Below are 24137 nucleotides of genomic sequence, written 5' to 3'. Positions count from 1 at the left end.
AAGAATCACTTTTGTATTCATTCTATAACTCATTTATAATCTTCTTATTGATTTTCCTTAGGAAAAAAGTTACCAAAATGAAAAAAATAACAATATATTAATTAAAATATTATTTATAGTTATATTCAAAATGAAGTAATAAATGTTTGACAAGTTACCATATATCAAACTGAATATTTGCTTGTTATAAAAATGATTATTATTAATATATCAAAATAGTAAAATATTCTATGAAATAATATAAATGAGGAAAAGCAATATATCAAATTATAACAATACCTTGATGATAAATAGTATTGCTATATATTTAGAAAGAATGCAAAGGTAACATGCAAAAATGAAAGTATGTTTTATATGATAGAATTAGATTGATTCATTTCATATTTTATCTTTTTATATGGCATTTTGAATAACTTCAAAATAAAATGCTATTAAGTTGCAAAGTTGATATTTTGTTAACTTTCACAAGAGTTTATTCTTTAAACGTTTTCAAATACAAAATAAAAAATGTTGTACTGGAACATACTTAACATTATGTTAACTACTGCAGAAGTAACTAAATAAATATAGATCTAGAGAGATGAGACATAATACTCTATAATTTTTTTAAATTCTCTAAAGATTATGTACTCTGTACATACTGCTAATCTATATTGCATATAATATATAATTACCATTATATATACTGTTCTTGTGTGTGTTGTCTTTTTCTATATACTAATGAATATTTATTTCGTAAGGCATCATGACAAAAGGCTAATTTTGAAGAATATACCAATGTTGTATTTGAAATAATGTTTTAAATGAAGATTTTTAAAAATATTTGTAACTAAGTACTATAATTACATTGTTATGTTTCATAGTTTGGAAATTCCATTTTTGACTACTTTATTATCTGTTATCCCTTCTTATTAATGTAAGGTTGATAATTCCTGGTCATTCCTCCTTATTCATTGTAAGATCTTACAAGTTTTCGTTTTTGTTGAACGAAGGCATTCTCCTTAAACAAATTTCAGTTAGGCCCCTTCAAGCCATTTTTCAACTCAACCCAATCTTGAGCTTGGTCCTCAAGAATAGGAATCTTGCTAAGTAAATTTCGTGAGAATTTCCCACCTTGGATATCTGATCACATTTCCTTGCTCACCATCCCCCAGATCCTATCTGGCCTGCCTTCAGCAAGAATCCTGTCAAGCTGATTTAGTCAAAATCCCCCGTCAACTCCTGCTGTTTCCTCTTAGTAATTTTCCCTCCATTGAGCACAGCATTGTTCTTTGGCTATAAATCCTCACTTTTTTGTGTGTTGATGTGCTAAATGTTGAGCCCAACCTGTCTTCACTACTGAAAAACCCCTTTGCAATAGTCCCTTGAATAAAGTCTTCCTCTTCATCTTTAACAAGCATCAGAATAGTTTTTTGTTTAACGTTATATCCTACTGGTGAATTAAATTATATTTCTAAAATTGTTCTACTGTTTTTTAATAATACTCCTTTTGTGTTGGCTTAAAGTCTAATTCATTAGACATTAACATAGTTATGCTGTCTTTCCTCTGCATTATAGACTGTGTATCTTTTTATTAATATTTTATTTTCACCTTTTGAAGCTATATATTTCAGCTATGTGTCTTGTGAACAGCTTATGGTTGAAATTGTATTATTTTGATTATTTGTGCATTATCTACTTTTCTAAAATAAGAAAATTATGGTAGCTACCAAGTCTTTCACGCTTTCCTTGGTGGTTGTCTTAGATATTACAATATATATCATTGATTTACCAAATACTGACATTTTACTTCTCCCTGGCCTGTGTAAATACTTTAGAATGTGCAAACTATTTATTTTCCTCATGGTTTATATAGTGCTATTTTATTTTTTTATACTTTTAGAATACACATAATATATATTGTTTTGCACACTATTTATTTAAATTCATCTACATATTTTGTTTCCAATTTCTCTTCATTTCATTCTGGGTTTTCAAGCTTCTGTTTTTATTATTATTATTATTTTTATTTTTTTGCCTATAGAAGACACTTTAGAGTGTTACTGCTATTCAAACATTCACTTCATTTTTGTTAGGGGTATATTTTCAATTAAGTACATATTCTACATTGGTGTATGTTATGAGTGACTATCTATTCAAGGATTTTATCAGATTATCTCTTTTCCTTTCTCTGCCATTTCTGTGTATGTGCGTGTGTGTGTGTCTTTCTCTTTCTTTCTCTCTCTCTTTTCTTCTCCTTCTTTTCCTTCTCCTTTACCTTCTCCCTATCTGTTTCCCTCTCTCTTTTTTTTGGCGGACTCTGGAATTCCTTTTGTGTACTGCAAGGACTTAAGGCAATGGTCCCCAACCGTTTTGGCAAAAGGGACCAGTTTTGTGGAAGACATTTTTTTTCCACAGACAGAGCTTGGGGGGATGGCTTCAGGATGATTCAAGTGCAATACATTTATTGTGCACTTTATTTCTATTATTATTACATTGTTATATATAACAAATTATTTATACAACTCACCATAATGTAGAATGAGTGGGAGCCCTGAGCTTGTTTTCTTGCAACTAGATGGTTGCATCTTGGGGTGATGGGAGACAGTGTCAGATCATCAGGCATTAGATTCTCTGTCATGAGGGGCATGGAATCTATATCCCTCACATGCACAGTTTGTGCTCCTATGAGAATCTGGTACTGCCTCTGATCTGACAGGAGGAAGAGCTCAGGAGGTAATGTGAGCCATAGGGAGTAAAGCTGCAAATACAAATGAAGCTGCCCTTGCTCACTGGCCCACTGTTTATCTCCTACTGTGTGACCTGATTGCTAACAGTCCATGGACTGGTACCTATCCAAGGCTCAAGTGTTGGGGAACCCAGGCTTAAAGAATATAAAATGTCTGGGTAGTTTCTCAGCTTCATACCCTTTTTATTTCAGAATTGACAGATGATCTTATTAGAAAAAAATAATCTCAAATTTTAGGTTCACCTCTTGTTTGTTGTTGTTGTTTTTGGTGAGTGTTGCCCCTGTAATTTTTACTGTTAGCTCTTAGATGTTTTCAAGGAGATAATTATTACTGCTCATAAAGCTTTTCTAGTTATTCTTAGTGGGAGAATTGGTCTGAATTACCATATCTGTCTCTGCTGAAAGTAATCCTCCAGTACTTGCAATATTACACTGGTAAGATTCTACCATTTTGTTGAATATACATGGGGTCCAGTAATTTCACTGTTATATAATTTTTCACTGTTTATTCCTGGCAAAGGATGTTTTAAAAATTTTTATTACAAAGATTATTTTCCTAAATATTTTTGTGAATATTGATTGGTACACATGAGCAAGAATTTTTCTTGCATGTAAGACTTACCCTATGGGAGCCTGTGTGATTCTTTCCTCCATAAAGGGTTTGTTTCAGCTACTTCTAGAAGCCAGAGAATGCTTGCAAACAGGAGACACTGAATGCCTCAGAGGAGAGTTCCATGCTCAGATTTGCCACATTAGTGTTTAAAACTTTCAAATCTTGAGGCAATGGTCTATGTCTCAGGAAAAATCAGCCCCTTTAGGTTCCTGCTCTTCCACACTGCCTGGATGCCTGTTTCCATTATGGCCCTTGCTGCTGCTCCATCTTCCTATGGCTTCTCCCGGTTTCTTAGACTCTAATTTCCAAGTACTTTGGCATCCTCTCTAGCTTTTTCTGACTCTTCAATTTACTAAAGCTTTTCTCCTTGACCATGAAAGCATAATTTCAAAGAATTATCACAATAAATTACACATAGTCCTTATAAAGATTCATTATATATCTCAATTATCATTTTATTTATTGTGAATCCCTCAATACTGAGCACAGAAGAGTTAAATGCTTGGCACAAGGTTACACAACTGATATCTGTAAGAATCATTTTTCAAACCTCATTCTTCTGATGCCTATACTCTGTTATTTTCTTTTTATACATGCTATTTTTACAAAATGATTCTCATATATTAAGTTCCTCAAATACAATTTTTAAAATAAAGTTGAACTAGACAGGTCAATAAATGCCTTAGGATAGCTGATTGAATTAATAAGTGAAATTAACAAACAGAAAAGAGGACATTTCACTATCACTCTATTTCATTCCTCAACGTCTTTTCAACTTCTGTACAAGTAAGTATCTCAGGGCCTTTAATTATTTAATTGATTGGTTACAAAATTGTGTGCCTCGCAAATTTGAATCACTTAAACAGAAATAAAGTGCCTGGGCAAATTCTGAGAAACTGGATTAATAAACTGAACTACTGATGTTGGCTTAGATATTATATTTCAGTTGAAAGGCAAACTTGTAAACAGGAGAGTGCATTTGTATATATAGTACATTTTATTAAATAAAGAAATGTAGAATATTTTACAATTAATCTTTTTGTCCAGCATCTTTTGAGTCTGTCTGGACACTTTTCTTTGTATCTATCCTGAGTATATAGTAATGCATTCTCTTGTCATGTACTGGATAAATGTACTAATTCTTTAAAATTTGCTCATATCTGGACTTTACTTATTTTGTAATCTTTGCTAATTGAGGGAAAATCTAATGTTTTCTCTTCCCTTTTAAAATATAAAATGTATCCCATAATAGATGCTGCTATCTGCTGTAGGAACAAAAATCTAGAATTCTGAACATGGAACATTTATGAAGAAACATGTTACAACTAAATGACACATTCTTTCTCTATATAATGCTCGCTGTGAACCTATTACTATTAAGTCCCACACAGACTGTGAGTTTGGGAGGAACAGCAGAGAGTAATAGCCCCCATGGTGCTTCAACCAACCCTGGCCATTAATTGTATACTCTAAGTGGCTCATTAGAAATCTTAGGAAGTGTCTTTGCTATACAGGCAAAAAGGGTGATTGGAAGATAAGATGCAAGATGAGAAAGCACTGCTACCCCGTGAAGTCAAGGGACAAGAACATTGTGATTGACTGTGTTACAAGGCCACTGTTAAATTGAGCAGAATCAAGACTGACAGAAAACTCTGGGGTTGGCAATCAGTAAGTCACATTTTGTTACATGCACAAGGACCGGAATATATTTTATGAAACATATAGGAAAGCTAAGAGGCATTGTGGAAAGAAAATAAAAGATATTAAAAAGTGTTTTGGAGTTAAGCTTACTTTGGTTTTAAGAAACAGGTAAAACATAATTTTAATCAAAGGAACATTTTTGTGTTTGCAACCAAAAGTATAAATGTTAATATATTCGGAAAGCATACATGGTATAGAAACAAGTTTGAATCCTTAATACAGTTTTTCAGTAATCAAATTACTAACAAATTTTAAAAATATAATTAGTAATTAAAAATTTAAAGGATATAAGAATTTGGAATGCAAGCAATAATAAATTTCAAATATATATTTAAAAATAATATGACTCTAAATAGCTTTATTGAAAAGTTTCCAGATGTAGGGGACCTTATGGTTTATAATAACAAAAAGTTGTTTTAGTATTTTATCTCAATAGAAACATTTTTGTTCTAACAAGAAATCCATAGATGTTTAGAACAAGTAAATTTAAAATATCATTTTACATGAATGTGAAATACAGAAAAAAAATTCTATTAGAAGCATGTAATGTCCTAAAGCCATATTATAAATTCTATATTTGTCAGTTAGATACATTTTGAATATTCCTTATAACTGAAACTGTTCTTAAGAATTTCTAAGATTTAAAGTCTCCTTTTATTCACCATAGATTAATAACTCCAAATCATTCATTTATTCCTTCATTAATTTCTAACCAATAGCATCTTCTTGCTCTACTGCTTATATAACATTGAGTAAGTCCTGTTCCATTCTCTCAAGGATCTCAGATGCTAGTGAATGAGAATGAGACATAAACAGTCAAGTGGACAATAAAAGAGAGAGAAAGAGATTAAATATAAAAACAAATACAGGTCATGGGGTGGCCTCGTCTGGGAAGAATTTATAGAATTTTTAAGAAATGTAGAAGTAAATAAAATGATCATGACTGAGGCCATTTCAGCAAACAGAATATCATGATGTAATACAGGAAGAGCAATGAGAAACAGCATATGGCATTAGGATAACATGAGGAAATTTCTGTTATTGGAATGCAAAGGACTAAACAGGTAATTAGAGAGATGGCTATACTCTAATACTAACAAAACTACATACTGATATCCACCATTAATATAGATGCAAAAATGTCAACAGAGATCTAACAAACTGAATCCAGCAATGCTAATGCACTATCAATGTTTATTCCTGGAATACAAAGTTAGTTTAATATTTGAAAATCAATCAGTGTAAATCATCATATAAACAGAATACAGAAAAAAATGTAAATATATCAATAGATGCAGAAAATCACTTGAACAAATTCAGCATCCAATTGTGATATAATCTAGTACTCTAGCAATGTATTATGTAGTTATGAAAAATCTAGAGCTAATATCTAACAATATTTTCCTTTAATATTGACAAGTCAAGGATGTCTACTCTTACCATTTCTATGCAACATAGTGCTAGAGGTCCTAACTAGTGCAATAAGAGAAGAAAAATAGGTAAAAGTTACATGGACAGGAAATCAAGGAGTAAAACTCTTTATTCAGAGATTACATGATTATAAGTTGAGAAAATCCTGATAATTCTAAAATAAATGTTAGAACTGATAATGAGTTTAGTAAGATCACAGGATATAAGATCAAAATACAAAAATCATTTGTAACCATATATAAATCAATGAAACCCTGAATTTTATCTAAAATGTCATTTATATTAGCATCAAAAATATGAAATATTTGGGGATACATATAACCAAAGATTAAAATAATGTATATATATCAAATAATATTATATAGCATATATGTATATATTCATATACACACTCATATGTGAAGGAAAATGCAGTGAAGATATTTACTACAAAAGCAGCCCAAAACAAAAAACACCATGAATCAAATTGGTATGTCTTGATGTGGTACTGTGGCACTGTCTGTCTCATAAACTAGGATGGTGGAGAGAGAAACTCGGATGGTGGAGAGATAGAACTAGAGAAAATATTACTACATCAGCTCCATTAATATTAATAAATAATACTGAAGGTAACCAAGGAATACTACAACAATTAGAGTTACTTCAAACTTAATGTTTTAACTGTATCAGAGAAAAGTTACTGTTAACTTGTCCAGAGCTCATCTCCTACAAGTTCACTTCACAGAAAAAAAGTTGAGAGGCAGTCCCCTAGAAAGTAGTCACAGACTAGTGTTAGGCAATCAGTTCTGATCAAGAGTTGCCAGAACAGCAATATTATTGTGCCTTACCATTCCTTTTCTTCTCTGCACTTACAGATTTTTGAAAAGTATTTAAACCTTATTTACAGCAAGTGATTTTTATTTAAAAATGTGAAGAAAGTTGATAGTATTATTCGATTACATGTGTCTTACTGTGGGTACACCGGTGTTTAATATTAGAGTGTTAACATATAATGTCCAGCTAACTCAATTACAGATTTAAGTTGACGTGGAAACTTAATTCATTTTAATATACAATAGATACTGAGTGATCATCATATGAATTGTGGCTACATAAGAATGGTACCTAATCTGTGATATGACAGCTGAGTAGAAATTGAGTCACTATAGCTGAAAAGAGATCTTATTTCAGGCAGACAAATAGCAAGTGCAAAAGACATTAAGTGTATGTAAGCATGGCAGATACAAGAAAATGAAAGTAGTATTGTAAGCCAAGAGAGCACAGTTTTATACAACGTGAAGCTGGAAAATTTGGTTGGGGCCAGGCCATGGAGTTTAAAAGCCAAAGACAGGAATTGATCCAAAGAACAGTGGAAATAATTCTAACCACAAAGAATCATGATGGGGGTACGACACACTTATATAAGTTTTGAAACTGTATCTCTGACTAGTTGTAAAGAATTCAGATTAGATGTAGTCAGGAGGTGCTTTCAGTAGTCCAAATGGCAAGAGAAACAACTGTGAATCATTAAAGCAGAAGAGCGAATTTATTGGGAGGATTATTATTAGCTAAAGAATTCAATGTAGTCACAGAAGTAGGACTAGAAAGCAAGCAAGAACAAAGAAAGCAAGGTGACCAAATCAAAGTAAAAATCACACCTCTGAGTTCATACGGTAAGCAAATTTATATCTCTCAACCTTACACCTCCGAACCTTCTGTGCCACAGGATATTTGATATGGCTGGAGCCATTGCAGCTTCTGTTGCTACCAGAACTGTAAACAAGGTGCTGCTGTTGCTCCTACTGTGAACACCAACATGAATTCTTTACTTTTTGTGATTATTTTTTTATTTCTCATTGGATATTTCAATTTATAGGCATATGCATTTGATTATCCAACCTAGAACATGTTTATGCTGGAAAAGTGCTCCCTTGTAGTTTCTCTGAGTCCAAACCAGTCTTACTCAGTGTAGAATTTTTCACCCACAAGAATGGGGTTCAGACAGTGAGCAAACAATATTGTAACAAATGTCCATTCCAATCACTATAGTAACTATGTAATAGATTTTTTAAAATGTTTTAAGGAAATAGTATAGAGTAAGAAAATAAAAATACTTTCATTTAAAATTTTAGCTAATTATTTAGATATGGCAGAAAATGTCTCAGAAAGTCTTAAATGTGACTCTCCTTGCTTTTTTCCCCTATATGGTCTTGTGGTGTTTGTCAACTGATTTAATATCCTGGGCTTCCCTTTTATGATTGACTTTATACTTTAGTATAGTAAGGAATTATAGATTACCCTCATTTTATTTAATGAACACTCTCTTTGGAAGATACTCTGCATGTGAGTAGATAAGACAGAAAGCAAGTGTAAATGACTGCTGGTCTAGACTTATGATTAAAAAGAAAAAAAGACTGCATCCCCTCCAAATTCATGTGTTGAAGCTCTAAGCGCTCCCCAGTGTGACTGTATTGAAGATAAGGCCTTTAAGTAGGTGAATAGGGTTAAATAAGGTCATCAAATCTAACTTTGATCCAATACAATTGATTCCCTTGTAGGAAAAGAGAAAGAGACACCAGAACTTTCTCTCTGCCATGTGAAGACACACTGAGAAGGTGTCTGTCTGAAAGCCTGGAAGAGAAGCTGCACCAAAAATTTACCATGCTGGCCTTGATCTTGGACTTCACAGGCCCCAGAACTATGAGAATAAATTTCTGTTCTTTTAACTATCCAATTTATGGTAGTTTATTATGGTAGCCTGGGAAGATTAACACACTAATACATTCTCTGACTTTTACCGATTTTGTATTCCTTATGGTTTCAGGAAGATGAGAGAAGACCATGGTGTATGTCAAATAAGATCATTAATTATACTATAGATGATATTATATAGTATTATGATAATGTTTGAAGAATTTCCCATGAATGCATAAAATAAAAACGTTCTGTATTAAAGAAAACATTTTAACATTTACATATGATATAAAAATAAATGCAATTTTCCAAATTCTAATGCAATAATGAATTGTACTCGCTATTATATATGAAACAACTATTTATATATTAAGCAGACTTTTCCACTGAGAATATTTAAGAAAAACTCATTTATATAACTATTATGGAAATAATAAAATCATTTTAGTGTCTTAAATCTTGCTAACATTCATATGTGATATGTGCAGTGTTATAAATACATTAAAGGTTTACATTCTTTTTTATTATACTTTTATCAATTTGAAAATATGTATTTTACCTTTGAAAAGTTATACATTGTTCTTATATTCAACAAAAATCGTGACTTTTAAAAATCTACCATTAATATCTCATGCTCACCATAAATACTATATTATTTTACAAACAAATGAGATATTTTCAATGGGCCTCTCAAAATAATTTAAAAACTTATCAGAGGAATTTAGCAACAATTGCTCAAAGAAATTCCATTTTACTAGAAATATTTGGTTATATTATCTGTGATCAAAATTTCTACTCATCTTTCCCAATATCATCTCTCAGTTTTTAACTGATTATGTTACTTTTCCTTCTATGTCATATAAAAAAAATAATGAAATCTGGAATAAAATTAGTACTTATTTTATTTCACTTAACTATGAAATTTTGGGGCTGCTTATGCCTATAAAAAATTTTCTTTAAAATTCCTTGTGTCTTGTGTCAAAGGAATATCAACTGATTTATGAGAGGATAGAAAAAAATTGAGACTATAGCACATATATACAAATAAGCATAGTATTTTAAATATTTTTAATGTATATCTGTTTATAATACTTGAGATTTTTTTTTTTTTTTTTTTTTTTTTTTTTTTTTTTTGAGACGGAGCCTTGCTCTGTCGCCCAGGCTGGAATGCAGTGGCACCATCTTGGCTCAGTGCAACCTCCACCTCCCAGTTTCTAACGATTCTCCTACCTCAGCCTCCCGAGTAGCTGAGACTACAGGCAAGTGCCACCACGCCCAGCTGATTTTTTGTATTTTTAGTAGAGACTGGGTTTCACTGTGTTAGCCAGGATAATCTCGATCTCCTGATCTCATGATCTGCCCGCCTCAGTCTCCCAAAGTGCTGAGATTACAGGCGTGAGCCACAGCGCCCAGCCAATACTTGAGAATATTAATTCCTTTACTTTAAAATGTTTAAATTTATTTTCTTTTATGATCTAGGTTGAAGGGATTTTTCTGTAAGTAGTAATTTTAAATGCATAGTTATGTTTAATATATAATAGTGTGGGTAATGACATAAACAGTTACATTAGTTCAGTTATAATTCTACCTTAGAATTCAGTTAGAATTTGTGCAATTGAATCTTTACACTGGACAATGTTCATGGGTTTTTCTTAACTGAGTATTTGGCTTGGGAGTGGAAGGGTGGCTGAAAAGAAAAGGGTGGCTGAAAAAATGATTACTATTCAAATCTCTTTCAAACACATTTGCATGATAGTTTTAATCAATCAATAATAATGTATGGGTCTGTAAGGAATTTATAATAATCTGTCAGCTAAAACAATCTAATTTCAGACAGTCGCTATTTTGCTTTATTCTCTCCCTATTGACCATGAAGGTCATAACATTGTAACTGCAGAACCTATATACAAATTGGTAGATATTTGCAATGCATATGGTTTCCCTGTATCTTCTCTAAACACTTTTAGGAGAACTTCAGCCTCAACTTACTTTCCCCTTGCCTTCCCTTGTAATACTGAACAGGCATGGGACCTAGGCCTAACTATTTGTATCCAACTTGATATTTAATTTTTAAAACAATAAATTAGACAAGCAGATATTTAGTAGAGTCCATAATCTTACAAGAGTGAAGGTAAAGGTGTATGGCCCTTGATGGTAGAAATTGTGTTGAGTCAGTTATTCAGCATCTCACTGTGGCATATTAATCACATAATGAAAAGAAGTCAAGAAAAGACGAAAGATGCTTGTACTAAAATAAAAGCATATTCTTGCAGGTGGATGGATTCAAACTGGCCACTGTTTTTTTTTTTTTCTTTCTTGTAAAAGTTTTATATACATTCATTTATGGTCTAACGCAATCAGAAAATATTGGATGTTTTAATTCAAGGCTTGTTTTTCTCCTAGAATGAAAACAGTGTCAATAAAAGTGCTGAATGTGTTTCTTCAGTTTCACCTGGCTATATGGTATGAAACCAAGGTGCTCTTTTTTTGCAAAAACTAAACATTAAAGTAAATAAATGTATAAAACTTTACTTTGAGAGTCATATCTCAGTGGATTCACAGCAGAATCATTTTACTCTAATAGACAGCCTTTACTCTAGAGAATTTTTACTGTAACATTTAGAGCATTAGACATATGGCCTGTTTTGTTTATTAGAGAAAGCTAATAGAAGTCCTTCTAGGCTAGGGCAAGTAATTACAAGGGGAGGAAGAAAGAAGCAAGATGGAGTATGAGACTGAATAAAGATAATGAAAAGTCTGAGGAGAAAGATTTCAGTTCCATTTTTCTCTGGGAATTTTGGAAATGAACAACTCTTAATGGGTGCTTTTCACAGTATAGTACAAATTCTATTGTGGCATTTTAGAAAGAGAAGGGGACTGAAATAGTACTACCATGTCTCTCATGGATTATGTATGTTATGAAAAATATCTAAGTCTTTCAGAGAAATATTATGCTAAACAGTTGCTTTAGGATTCAATGAGGTCTGAGAGTAAGACCAAACAGGTGTAAACATGGAAATTTCTCGCAACATGATAATCTAAAGAAGGAGGCAAGTTTTGAAAGAGGCCAGGGTGGCTAGAGGAGAGTGACTAAGGTAGACAAAATAGTAATAGAATAGGGAGAAAGAAAAAAGTTTAAATGTTTTAGGACCTTGGCAGTCATGGCAAGGATTTTGGTTGTAGATATATGGAAACCCATTGCACATTTTGAGCAGAGAAGTTACACGATTGATTTTCAGTTTAACCAGTCACACTATTTTCTATGTTAAGGATAGAAAGAGTGGAATTGGGAAGGCAGAAAAAGGTAAAGAACAGATTATTGGAATAAACCAAGTGAGAGATTACAGTGACTTAATATGACTTGATTAATGTGTTACCAATGAAATGAGTGAGAAGTGGTCTGATGGTAGATGTACTTTGGTGTCTTTCTCAAGAGGATTTGTTGAATAATTGAGTGTGAGCTCCAAGAGAAAGATAGAAGTCAAAGGTTCTTTCGGATTTTTTACATAACCATCTGTAAGAATGGATTATTGCTAACTGAACTGGGGAAGAATCAAGATGGAGTGGGGGTACAGCAGCTGAATTTTACACATACTAAAATTAAGATGGCTATTATGCTTCCAAGTGACGTTGATGATTAGTGTGATGTATGGACTCTGGTAAGTCCGGGGAAAAGCACCAGCCCGAAGATGTAAATTTGGAAGTAATCAGTAGATTATATTGGAAATCATGAAAATAAATGAGACCCTGAGGAAGTTGAGTGTAGATATAAACATAAAAGATAAGTATTGAATCTTAGAGAATTTCAGCATTAAAAATTCAAGATGATGAAATTAAATGAGAAAAAGTGACTAAGAAGCACCCAACCAGAGATGTAAAAGGAAGACCAAATAATTGTTTTGCTCTAGAAACAGATTAAGAAACTATGGAAAGGTGTATTGTGTCAAATGCTGTTAATTCGTCAAAGAAGATGCTGATCAAGAATGGATCATTGGTATATTTCAGGCATCTCCCGTGCTCCACCTACGCATCCGGCTCTCTCCCACCACCTCTACCAACAAAATCCAACCACTGATCAACCACTGATTTTTTTTACTGTCTCTATAGTGTTGCCTCTTCCAGAGTGTTGTATGTCCACTTCTCAAACAGGCTTCTTTCACTAAGCAATGTACATTTAAGTTTCCTCCGTGTGTTTCTGTGACTTTGTAGTAGTCTCCTTTACTCATTGACTAACAATTGTATCATATGAATGTACAACAGTTCGTTTATTCATTTGCCTTTTGAAGGATATCTTGGTTGCTGCCCATTTTGGGCAATTATGAAAAAGCACTGCAGTAATTTCTATGTACATATGTTTTAACTTATTTGGATAAATAAATAGCAAAAAATGTGGTTGATGATTTGGATAATAAAACTATGCTCAGCTTCGTAAGAACCCGCCAAACTGTTTTTCAAAATGGATGTATCATTTGGCATTTCCACCAGCAAAATTAAGAGTTCCTGTTGCTCCACATCCTGTAACAATTTACTATGGTCTGTTTATTTGATTTTAGTCATTCCAATAAGTATATAGTGGTATTTTGTAGTTCTTTTAATGTGCAATTCTTAATGACATACAATGTTGAGCATATTTTCATGTGCTTATATCAGCATATCTTCTTTGATACAATTTTTGTTCAGATCTTTTGCCTATTTTTAAACTGGTTTTTTGTTGTTTTTATTGTGTTATTTTTATATTTTGATATCAATTCTTTATAAGATATATGTTTTGCAAATATTTTTTCACAATTTGTGACTTGTCTTTTCATTCTCTTAACAACGTCTTTTTCAGAGCAGAAGATTTTAATTTTAATGCAGGTAACTTTGCAGTTTTTTTTTTTCTTTTATGAACTGTACTTTTGGTTTTGTGTTTAAAAATTCATGATCAAACTCAAGGTCACGTAGATTTTCTACTATGTTATATCCTAGAAGTTTTAGAGTTTTGTATTTTACATTTAGGTCTGTGACTCACTTGGAGTTAATTCACCTTATAGATGTAAGGTTTGTGTCTAAATTATTTATTTTTGCATATGGTCATTAATTTGAATGTTAAGTTTGGGCACGGGGATATTTTATATTTATTCACTTAACAAATATTTATTAGACACCAACTGTGTACAGACTTCATTCTAGATGTTGGCAAGGACTGGAATTCTCCCTATTATCTAGTAAGGTACCACCTATCAAACTCCCTTTACATAAACAAATTTAAGGCCCCCAGCCTGCATCAAGTGTACAGTCCAATGCTATAGTTATATATATAAATAAGGATATACATAATATACATAACCAAGCTAAGTAATGTTTTGGTCTGAGAATATCAATGTAGCAGATTGCTATCCATATTTTCCTCTTCCTGAACACAAAGCTTGACTTCATTTTAAGCTTTTTTTTTTTTTTTTTTTTGGAGTTACATGTGGCCATGAAAAGGTGTTCTCGGTGGAGTGTGAAGGGAAGTGATGTGGGCCACTTCTAGAGCTGGCCCACAAAATCTCCTAAATGATCGTCCACACTCTCTCTCTCATTTATCAAATGCATGGAGAACATCAAAAGACTTCCTATAGTGTTGGGTTAGTCAACAAAAGGCTACTGGGTGTCCGTAAATCACTGTGAATAAGACCACCACACTCATTCTGCTGACGCAAATGAACCGTGCATGAGCACAGAATTAAATTTTATTTCTTTCTTATTTCTTTCTTATTTTTCTTTTTTTTTTTTCTTTTTTTGAAACAGGGTCTCCTTCTGTTACTCAGGCTGGAGTGCAGTGCCTCATTAAAGGCTTGACCTCCCCAGCCTAGGTGATCCTCCCACCTCAACCTCAATAGGAGGTTGGGACCACAGGTGTGTACCAGCAAGCTTGACTAATTTTTTTTTTTTTTTTGTAGAGATAAAGTCTCCCTATGTTGCCGAGACTGGTCTCAAACTCCTGGGCTCAAAGGATCTTCCCTCCTCTGCCTCTGAAAGCGCTGAGATTACAGGAGTGAGCCACGACATCCTGGTAAGTTTTCTTTTCAGCAACTGAAGTTTGGAGTTGTTCATTACAACACTTAACTGATATGGACCAGATCATTCATCCAGCCTCAACTGCTGCCTCTTAAACTCTAAGGAAACTCCTCCTGCCAACAAATGCAAGAAATAAATAACAATCTAACAGGCTTACAGAAGCTAATAAGTAAAGAAAAGGCGTGAAGCATGCTGGATGTATGACTGAGATCATATGCTTAGGCTAAAGACAGCAGCAATCATTTAAGTATAGTTTTATTATTGTCTTTTGTTTTCATTATTATGACAGTGTTAACAGTTGTCAGATACTTGGGGTCCCTGCCTTTGGTTGTCTTATTCAGCACTTTTTTCTAGGAAGTGCTTGCCTCATAGATCACAGTCAATACATTTTTTTTCCTTCTTATAAAAGGATGATTGATGATGTAAATTAAATACAGGAGGCAGTTTTTAAAACCTTTATATTTGTCAGTATACTCCTCTATCCTCTAATTAGAACATAAATAATGTAACTTACTTATATGTACATCCTTGTAACATTTAAAATCTTGCTTCTTATATATAATACTATCAATAAATGACTGTTGAATAAATGCTCAATAAATATTTGTTGAATTGACTTTTAGAGTTGGTCTCTTTCCATAAATAAAGAAATGAATTCACTTTATGTACTCTTTTAAAATTACTTTTGTCTATAAATTCATATTTTCTCCTCAGAGGCAAAACTCTATAATCAATGTGAAGGATTGTTTTTCATCCTCCTACAAAGTATGTATTTCTTTTGAATAGGAAATACAAGCATCAGAGAGATTTAGAGATACCAAGAGGATTGGCAATCAAGTAGTTTAGTTCTTCTTTGTTTTCATTAAAGGAGTGAAAGGCCTCTGGAGTTCATGAGACACTAAAATTAATGATGCATTCTAATTAAGTAAATGTTTAGTTCCTTTTCTTAATTGCAATACTGTACAAAATATAAGCAGAAAAGATCAATTTGCTCCATATCAATTTCTTCAATAAAAATAAAAATCATCCCACTCCCTGCCAGTCATTCTTTTGGTGGTCTCATTTTAAATCTCAAAAACTTTTAAATATTTTGCTAATTATTATCAGCTTCTGAATTTAATCTTATTGTGTTTAGTGTCTTTTCTTCATATCAAGGTTAGTACTTTTCACATAATCTTCAAATTTAATGAACATTATGCACTTTCTCACAGCTATGTAAATATTTGTTATACCTAAGTCAGCATGTATTGAGTGCTACTATGTGTGAGACTATATGCTAGTGGTATGTTCTAAATAAATAAAATTATGTAATACTATATACCTTTAATTCACTAATTTCTAGAAAGTAGTATTATGTCTATTTTTCCCTACCCTGATTTCCTATCCATCCCCCATGTAAATGAATAGAAAGAATCAACTCTGCTGTTATTTTTTTGGGACAGAGTTTCACTCTGTTGTCCAGGTTGGAATGCAGCAGTGTGATTATGGTTCACTGCAGTCTCAACTTCCTGGGCTCAATCAACTCTACCACCTCAGTTTCCCGAGTAGCTGAGATTATAGAGCACACCAGCATGACCGGCTAATTTTTGTATTTTTTGTAAAGACCATGTTTTGTCATGTTGCCCAGGCTGGTTTAGAACTTCCAGGCTCAAGGAACTCTCCCTGCCTAGACCCTCCAAAGAGTTGAAATTCCAGGTATGAATAGCTGTACCCAGCTTCAACTCAGTTCTAGACTCGTGAAAGATGGTGGTTTGCTCAGTACCTGGAGTAATGGAATGGCAAGAAAGCAAGAGTTTGCTGTTAAATCATCTAGTTCCTAGAGAGGAAAGAACATACTACTTACATTCTACTGTGCTCATGAGTATTAGTTTTCTATTGCTGCTGTTACAAATTACCACAAGTATAATGACTTATAGTAACATAAATTGTATTAGTTTGCAGTTCTGGAGGTCAGAAGTCTAAAATCAGTCAGCAATGTTTCATTTCTTCTGGAAGCTGTAGAGAAGAATCTTCCCTTTTCCAGATGCTAGAGGGCATCCTCCCTGCATTTCTTGGCTACTCTCCTCACTCCTCCCCATCACTCCACCAATGCTTCTGTCCTCACATCTCTGACTCTTTCATTCTAATTCCCTCTTGTAAGGATGCTTGTGATTACATTGGGCATTTACAGCTGATCTAAGATAACTTCTGCATCTCCAGATACTTAATGTTTTAACATTTGCAAAGTCCCTTTTGCCACAAAAGGGAAAGTTATCACAAGTTCTGGGAATTAGGATGTGGACAGTTTGGGGGCCATTATTGTTTCTACTACACCCATACTAGTTAATCATTAAAATCCAGTTACAAGGAAGGATTGTAAGGAAGTTGTATCTTATCATTTCTTTGAATATTCTCATATTTATTATTTCTGTAAGTTGTTTCAAAAATTGTACACATATATACATGTCTATTGACATGCATAGATTCATATATCCACTATGCCAATGAATGTGTTTTAGTCACTACATTAATAAATAAATGTTGGTAGTACAAATAATTTGGAAAATAATTATTTTTTTAATGTCAAAAAATGTTAATTCTGAGAACTTTGAGTAGCAAAATGTTAAATAATTATAAACTAACAGTTTTATAATCCAGCTTATGATACTATAAATATTTCACTCTCCCCTAAATATATTTCACTTGCAGGAAGTTGACAGATGAAGAATGTACACTTATATACATAACTTGTTAATAAAATGATATGACATTTTCATCACATTTCTTCAACAAACTAGGAAATACAATATAGTGAATAAAAATAATTCAGCAATGTCTTTTAGTAATTTTTATAGGCTGATTGTTTACATCTTCCCAAAGTTTGTGTGTTGATGCCCTAGTCTTCAGTGTGATGGTATTTTGAAGTAAGGAATTAGGGAGGTAATAAGGTTTCCAGTAGAACATAATGGTGAGTCCCACATAATGGCATTGGTGCCCATAAAAAGAGGAAGTTATCTCTCTCTCTTCACCACCTCCCCCTCCTCTACTTTCACACACCTATGAAGTCCTGTGACCACACAGTGACAAGGAGGCTATCTGCAAACCAGAAAGCAGGCCCTCTGTAGAAATCAAATCAGCTGGAACTTTGATCTTGGAATTCCCAGCCTATGTTGTTTAAACCACCCTGTCTATGGTATTTCATTGGAACAGCTTGAATGAGCAGACTGAGACACTAATTAGTAACAGTGCTTCAATTTCCTCATACCTCACTTCTCTCATGTTAAGGTAAAAAACTAACTTACTTCACAACATGGTGAAAGGATTAAATGAATATGGTGAATAGTAAGGTATTGATAAGACTATAAAGTGTTGTGCAAATGTCATGATTTCTAATATAATTTGATTTATTAAGTCAAATATATGTCACATATTCCAAAAGGTTTTTGAAGAATGCTAAAATTTAATAACAATATTTTTAAATGTTAGATACAAATTAAATGCAATAAATCTTTGTGAGAATGTTAAAGAGGGAAAAATTGATGCAGTCCTTAGTTTCATCCATTAAATTAATATTTATTGAGCTCCTTCTCTACGTAGGGAGATGTGCTAGGTGGTAGAGATACAAAGTCACTGCATTGAGAATAAAAACATAATCATGGTTCCTTCTTCATGGAACTGAGAATTACAGTATGTGCTTTGAAATAGGTTAAGCTCTGCACCCCTATTATATGCATGTGAAAACTATTTTTTTTTTTTTTTTTTTCTTGAGAAGGAGTCTTGTTCTATTGCCACACTGGAGTGCAGTGGTTTGATCACGGCTCACTGCAACCTCCGCCTCCTGGGTTCAAGCAATTATCCTGCCTCAGTCTCCTAAGTAATTGGGATTGCAGGTGCCTGCCACTACTCCCAGCTAATTTTTGTATTTTTAGTAGAGACGGGGTTTCACCATGTTGGCCAGGCTGGTCTCGAACTCCCCACCTCAGGCAATTTGCCTGCGTTGGCCTGGGATTACAGGCATGAGCTGTCGCGCCTGGCCTGAAAACTAATTATTAATCACACAAAAACACACACCGCAATACGAATGCTGCTAAAATATGGTTCTAGAAATCCTTCTATAAACCACTAATTTTTCAGATTAGTGCAAACATTTTAATTTTAAAAGCATACACTATAGACATTTTTAAATGTTTGATTTGATTCTACGTTCATCTGGTTTAATCCAGAAATGATAACCCTTTTGAAGTGATGATTAGTGCCAAATTGATTTTAGTGTTGCTATTCGACTTTAGAATTGACATTTTCAAAACAAAAATGGCTTGTATGTAACACACAAATATTGATGTATATGAAAAAACACTGGTATGGCTCAAGCCACTCCAGAACACTGAACCTTCCTAAATGGTTGAAGTCTTGTAGCTTTTATTCAAATTAGAAAGTTTTTTGTTTGTCTGTTTTTATACTAATGGAACACGTGTGCAAGGATTTTTTTGTATGTGTATTTTACATAATGTTTCCATTAAAAAGTGTTGTCTTAGTCTCTGCATTTCTTTCATACTGTGTGTGTGTGTGTTTCTGTGTGTATAGTTTCAGATATATGTTAGAGTCTAATTAAACTTCTTATTTTGAGAGGACAGCTTTCCTCTTGAAACAATCCAATTTCTACATTTTCAGGGAATTTAAAAAGTAGAACAGACAGGTGACATGATGGAGTATGACATTGCAGGTGACTGAAATTATCGACAGCTTATATTTCATGAGGGAAAATAGTCTAGGTAACAGGAACTCAATGCATGTACAAAAAGAATACTGAGGAAAAAAATATATATATACACACATATACATATATATGGTTTGTTTGATTTTGAAACAGAGTCCCATTCTGTTGCCAGGCTGGAGTGCAGTGGCGCCATCTTGGCTCACAGCAACCTCTGGCTCCCTGGTTCCAGCGATTGTCCTCAATCTCCCGAGTAGCTGGGACTACAGGAACCTGCCACCACATCCAGCTAAATTTTGTATTTTTAGTAGAGACGGGGTTTCACCATGTTGTCCAGGATGATCTCGATCTCCTGACCACGTGATTCGCCCGCCCGCCTCTGCCTCCCAAAGTGCTGGGATTACAGGCGCGAACCACTGCGCCAGGTCTAAGAATATTAAGGATATTTTCTGCAAGGGTAAATTACATGAAATCTCCAATCATGGGAAGGCAGTAGAGTGGAGGATAAAATAAAGCAGATAAATAAAAGTTTTCTACCATAAAGAGTATTAGCTATCAACAAAATGGATTCTAAGAAGACTGGCTACAATTTATTCATCTTTGTACTGTTTTCTCTTCCTTCCACTTATTTCCTAGGCCCACTCTCAAACAATGCCTATCTTAGTAATAGAATTAACACTAGCTAAGTTAATAAACCTGCATTTAAAGTTCCTTAGGTTATTAGTTAGTGTACGATTACACTAATCACTTAACCTCTCTGGTTCTCAACTTCTTCATCATCATGAGCGATAAGATTAAATGATCCTTAATGTCCATTCAAGTTCCAACATACTTTTTTATGAGACTTGAATACATTAGCCCCAGTTTATTTAGCAGCATATTGATCTTATAAAATAAAATGTGAAGACTCCTGCGCACATAGGTATTTTTAAAACTTTAGATTCTTTCAAAGGCAAAACTCTAAAAGGAAAAAAAACATAGCAGAGATTAAAATGAATAAATATCAATATTTTATTGAAATTAATTATATATGCATAAATGTGTATGTCATGTGTGACTTTCTTTGCTATGTAAATAATAGTCTCAATTTATTTATCTTTATATAACCCATTTTTGTTACAAGTTAGATTTAATGTCAAAATCACCTGAATCATATGAACATTTTGCTTCCCAGGCAAATTGCTTTCCAATTTCTGTAATAAAATGTATCTTGAATATTGCTTTTAGATTAGAAATTTTAGTGAGTAAATAGGTAAGAAATATATTAGTTGGAACTCATACACAGTTCTTATAAGAAGGCAGCACCAGGATGGCTAACAAAAGCATTACCAATAATATAAAATGTACTGAAGTACTAGCCTCAAATATGCACTGTGATTATCTAAGAAAGACATTCTCAACACAAAATTAAAATGCATAACTTTTGGAGCAGTCTAAGTATAAACCAGATATATTCTGAAGGTAAAAGGCAGCTAGGAGATATAAAGCCTGTGGCTTCATGAAGGAGTTGATCAAATGTAACCATATGAATTAGTATAGTGTTCAAATACTTAAATTGTTAAACTTTAAATGCTGTAAACACTTTTAAAGTTCATGAACTATGGGTAACAAAAGTAATATTTTTGTTATCTTTTTTTTTTTCAAATTTTTAAGAACAGCAATCACACATTGATTCATATATATAAAATATAAATCTGAATGTTACATTTTTCTAATTTAACTCAGAGTGGGTCCTCAATAAACAAATGTATTTCTCTGAATAGCAAATTTTGTAAGTAGCTTTAGGCAGCATATCAAAGTCTTATGTGAAAAGTATGCGCTCTAACTTTCACAATTATTAACGTTTATTTGCAATGAAAGTAATTCCAAATTTTCAGCCTCTTTATGTGAACCTCAGATCCTCTTAGCAGCATTTGTTAGCCTCTCTAAAACACAGAGACATACACAAACATCATCCTGTCGGTAAAATGAGACAACAGAAGAAACACTTCTGCTCTAGGACATCATTAGAGGTGGACAACAGCCTGAAGAGAGAAAGAAAAAAATGTTATGCCAACATGCCCTTACTGAATTTTTTTTCTCTTGCAAATGTTGATGGCTGTAAAGACTATATAGATAGTTGAGAACATGCATATTTTGTCTTGCAATGTGTCACTTGACTATCTCTCTTCTGAAATTTTATACTACTGATTTCTAGAATACTGATTTTCTAAAATGAAGCTTATTCTTACCAATAACATTTTAATATCATACATTTCAGATGATTTTTCAGCCATCCTGTTTTCATCAGGAATACATTTTGTGCCAATTAGTTTATCTTTTTTTAATTAAATTTGGAGGATGAAGGTTTACAGTAAGATAACAATACACAAAAAAGTTTAATTTAAATGTTTTACCAGTAAAATATATTTTGTAATTAAAAATGTAATGATTTCTCTTAAAGAAAATCTCCCTTAATTTTGTGCATCCAAAATAATCAGCTTACTCTTGAAAACCAAGTTCACACAATTTGCAAAACATGTTATTCTCCACACTTGGTGACATATGATGTAAGCACAATCAAGAGCCCTTTGGTTTCTTCCGTACTGCTACACCTATCCACTCCTTCCTCACTGTGAACATGCACAGGCTGGGGGTGCTGTAGACTCATGGAAAACCAGAAGGCTTTATGAATTTATAGTATCACCACAATATGCAAATAACCATTGTGGATACTACTAATTTGTATCTGGTGCAATAATTGGAACCAAGATGCATATTTAATAAGTGGTTTCTATAGCTTTAATTTACCTGCGAAATGTGAAAAATAACCATTCTCAATTTTGGAACTGAAATTGTATTTCAGAATATGGCCAAGACCTACTAAAAGCATAGACATGAGCCCACAGCCTAAAACTCTTTTCTTTATATTCAGAAAGGAAAGAGAGTTAGTAGGAAATAAGGGAAATACTTAAATACCACTTTAGTAAACAAACAGAGATTTAACTGCTTTATCTGTCTTTGGGTTTTTAAGGTCTGATACAAAGGACCTTAAAGCGTTCATATTGTCTCCTTAAAACCCTCTACTTCAAATTCACCCTTACAAGCTACTACTCTCCTAGGAAAGAGGAAAAGAAAATTTCCACTGACCCGGCTCGTGATTTACATACAAAGAGCAAATAAATGAATGGAGTGGGGGATGGGGCAGTGAGAAGCAATCTGTTTCTTTTTCAACCGCAGAAAATAAGATTACTTACCAAGAACATTTTTATCCAGAGCAAATGTTTATTCCCTCTATCATTCAGCGCCTCAGTCTCTGCAAGAAATCAATTTCCACTCTACCTTTTCCTCCTATTTCTAAAAAAGAGAGTGAGGCGGATAATTCTTAAGCTTCGGGGTCCGGAGGAAGATAGAGCTAGAGCGGAGGGCAAAAGACTCCCACAGCGCTCTTTATACAGATCCGAGCTCTGAGAGCGAACCCATGGGGAGGGGGCGGGGGATCTTCTCTAAGGAGAGTACTCCGAGTAGGGAGGAGGATTTATTCTGCAGCCAAAATATAAATCATCTACAAACAGATTACTAGCCTCTCAGTCACACAGGCAGTTCCCTTGGGAAGCCGGTTTCAAAGAGAAAAAAAGAAGTTCCTGGAAACAGAGAGAGAGGGAAAGAGAGAGAGAGAGAGATTGGGGTTTGGGCTTGCAGAGGGAATGGGGCCAATGAGAGGAATAGGGAGAAGGAATAAAGCTAATCTTACCGATCGATCAGGCGATCGTTTGTTCAGTATTGGGACACGAAAATGGCAAGATAATGCATTCGGCAGCAAAGCCATTTCTAGCGCACTCTCCCTCAGTAACTGCAGGAATCAGAGAGGAAGCAGGCGCCTCGAAACCTACCACTTGCTCCCCAGAGACCGTCCTCAGAACCTCCAAAGCTCCAGCTTCTAATGCAAGGCGTTCGGAGCTGAGGGTTCAGATAGAAGTCAATTGCCTTGAGTCACGGGCAGCAGGAACGCCAAGGAAGTGGGACCTGGGAGGGCTGCTGCCGCCGCTGCTGCATCTAACCAGGGTTCCCGATCCCCTTGACTAAGCCTCCCCGGCACAGCGCCCCCGAAAGCGCCTAGCGACTCGGCCTCCTCCGCATCTTCAGCCCGTCCATCACCACCCGCACCCCCCACCCCCCCGCCGCCTCATGCAAATCGCTGATGATCTGGTCATCGTAATGTGACCGTAGTGGTTTATTTGGGAAGTAGGGGAATTGGTTGTGTTGGACTTCCTTAC

At 33.9% G+C, this 24137-nt stretch overlaps 1 long non-coding RNA gene across 1 annotated transcript; it reads right to left on the bottom strand.

Annotated features, from left to right (window-relative positions):
- Positions 1-20874: 20874 nt before the first annotated feature.
- LOC117075230 lies at positions 20875-23288 on the bottom strand. The gene is made up of 2 exons (XR_004433885.1): positions 23118-23288; positions 20875-21905 (listed from the first exon to the last, which is right to left on the bottom strand). It is a non-coding gene; the product is annotated as an uncharacterized LOC117075230 (long non-coding RNA).
- Between the last annotated feature and the right edge of the window lie 849 nt (positions 23289-24137).

This window comes from Trachypithecus francoisi, unplaced genomic scaffold (assembly GCF_009764315.1).
Source record: "Trachypithecus francoisi isolate TF-2019V2 unplaced genomic scaffold, Tfra_2.0 Lachesis_group5, whole genome shotgun sequence".
In the NCBI taxonomy this organism is placed as follows: Eukaryota; Metazoa; Chordata; class Mammalia; order Primates; family Cercopithecidae; genus Trachypithecus; species Trachypithecus francoisi.
This window is presented reverse-complemented; position numbering and strand designations above follow the sequence as displayed.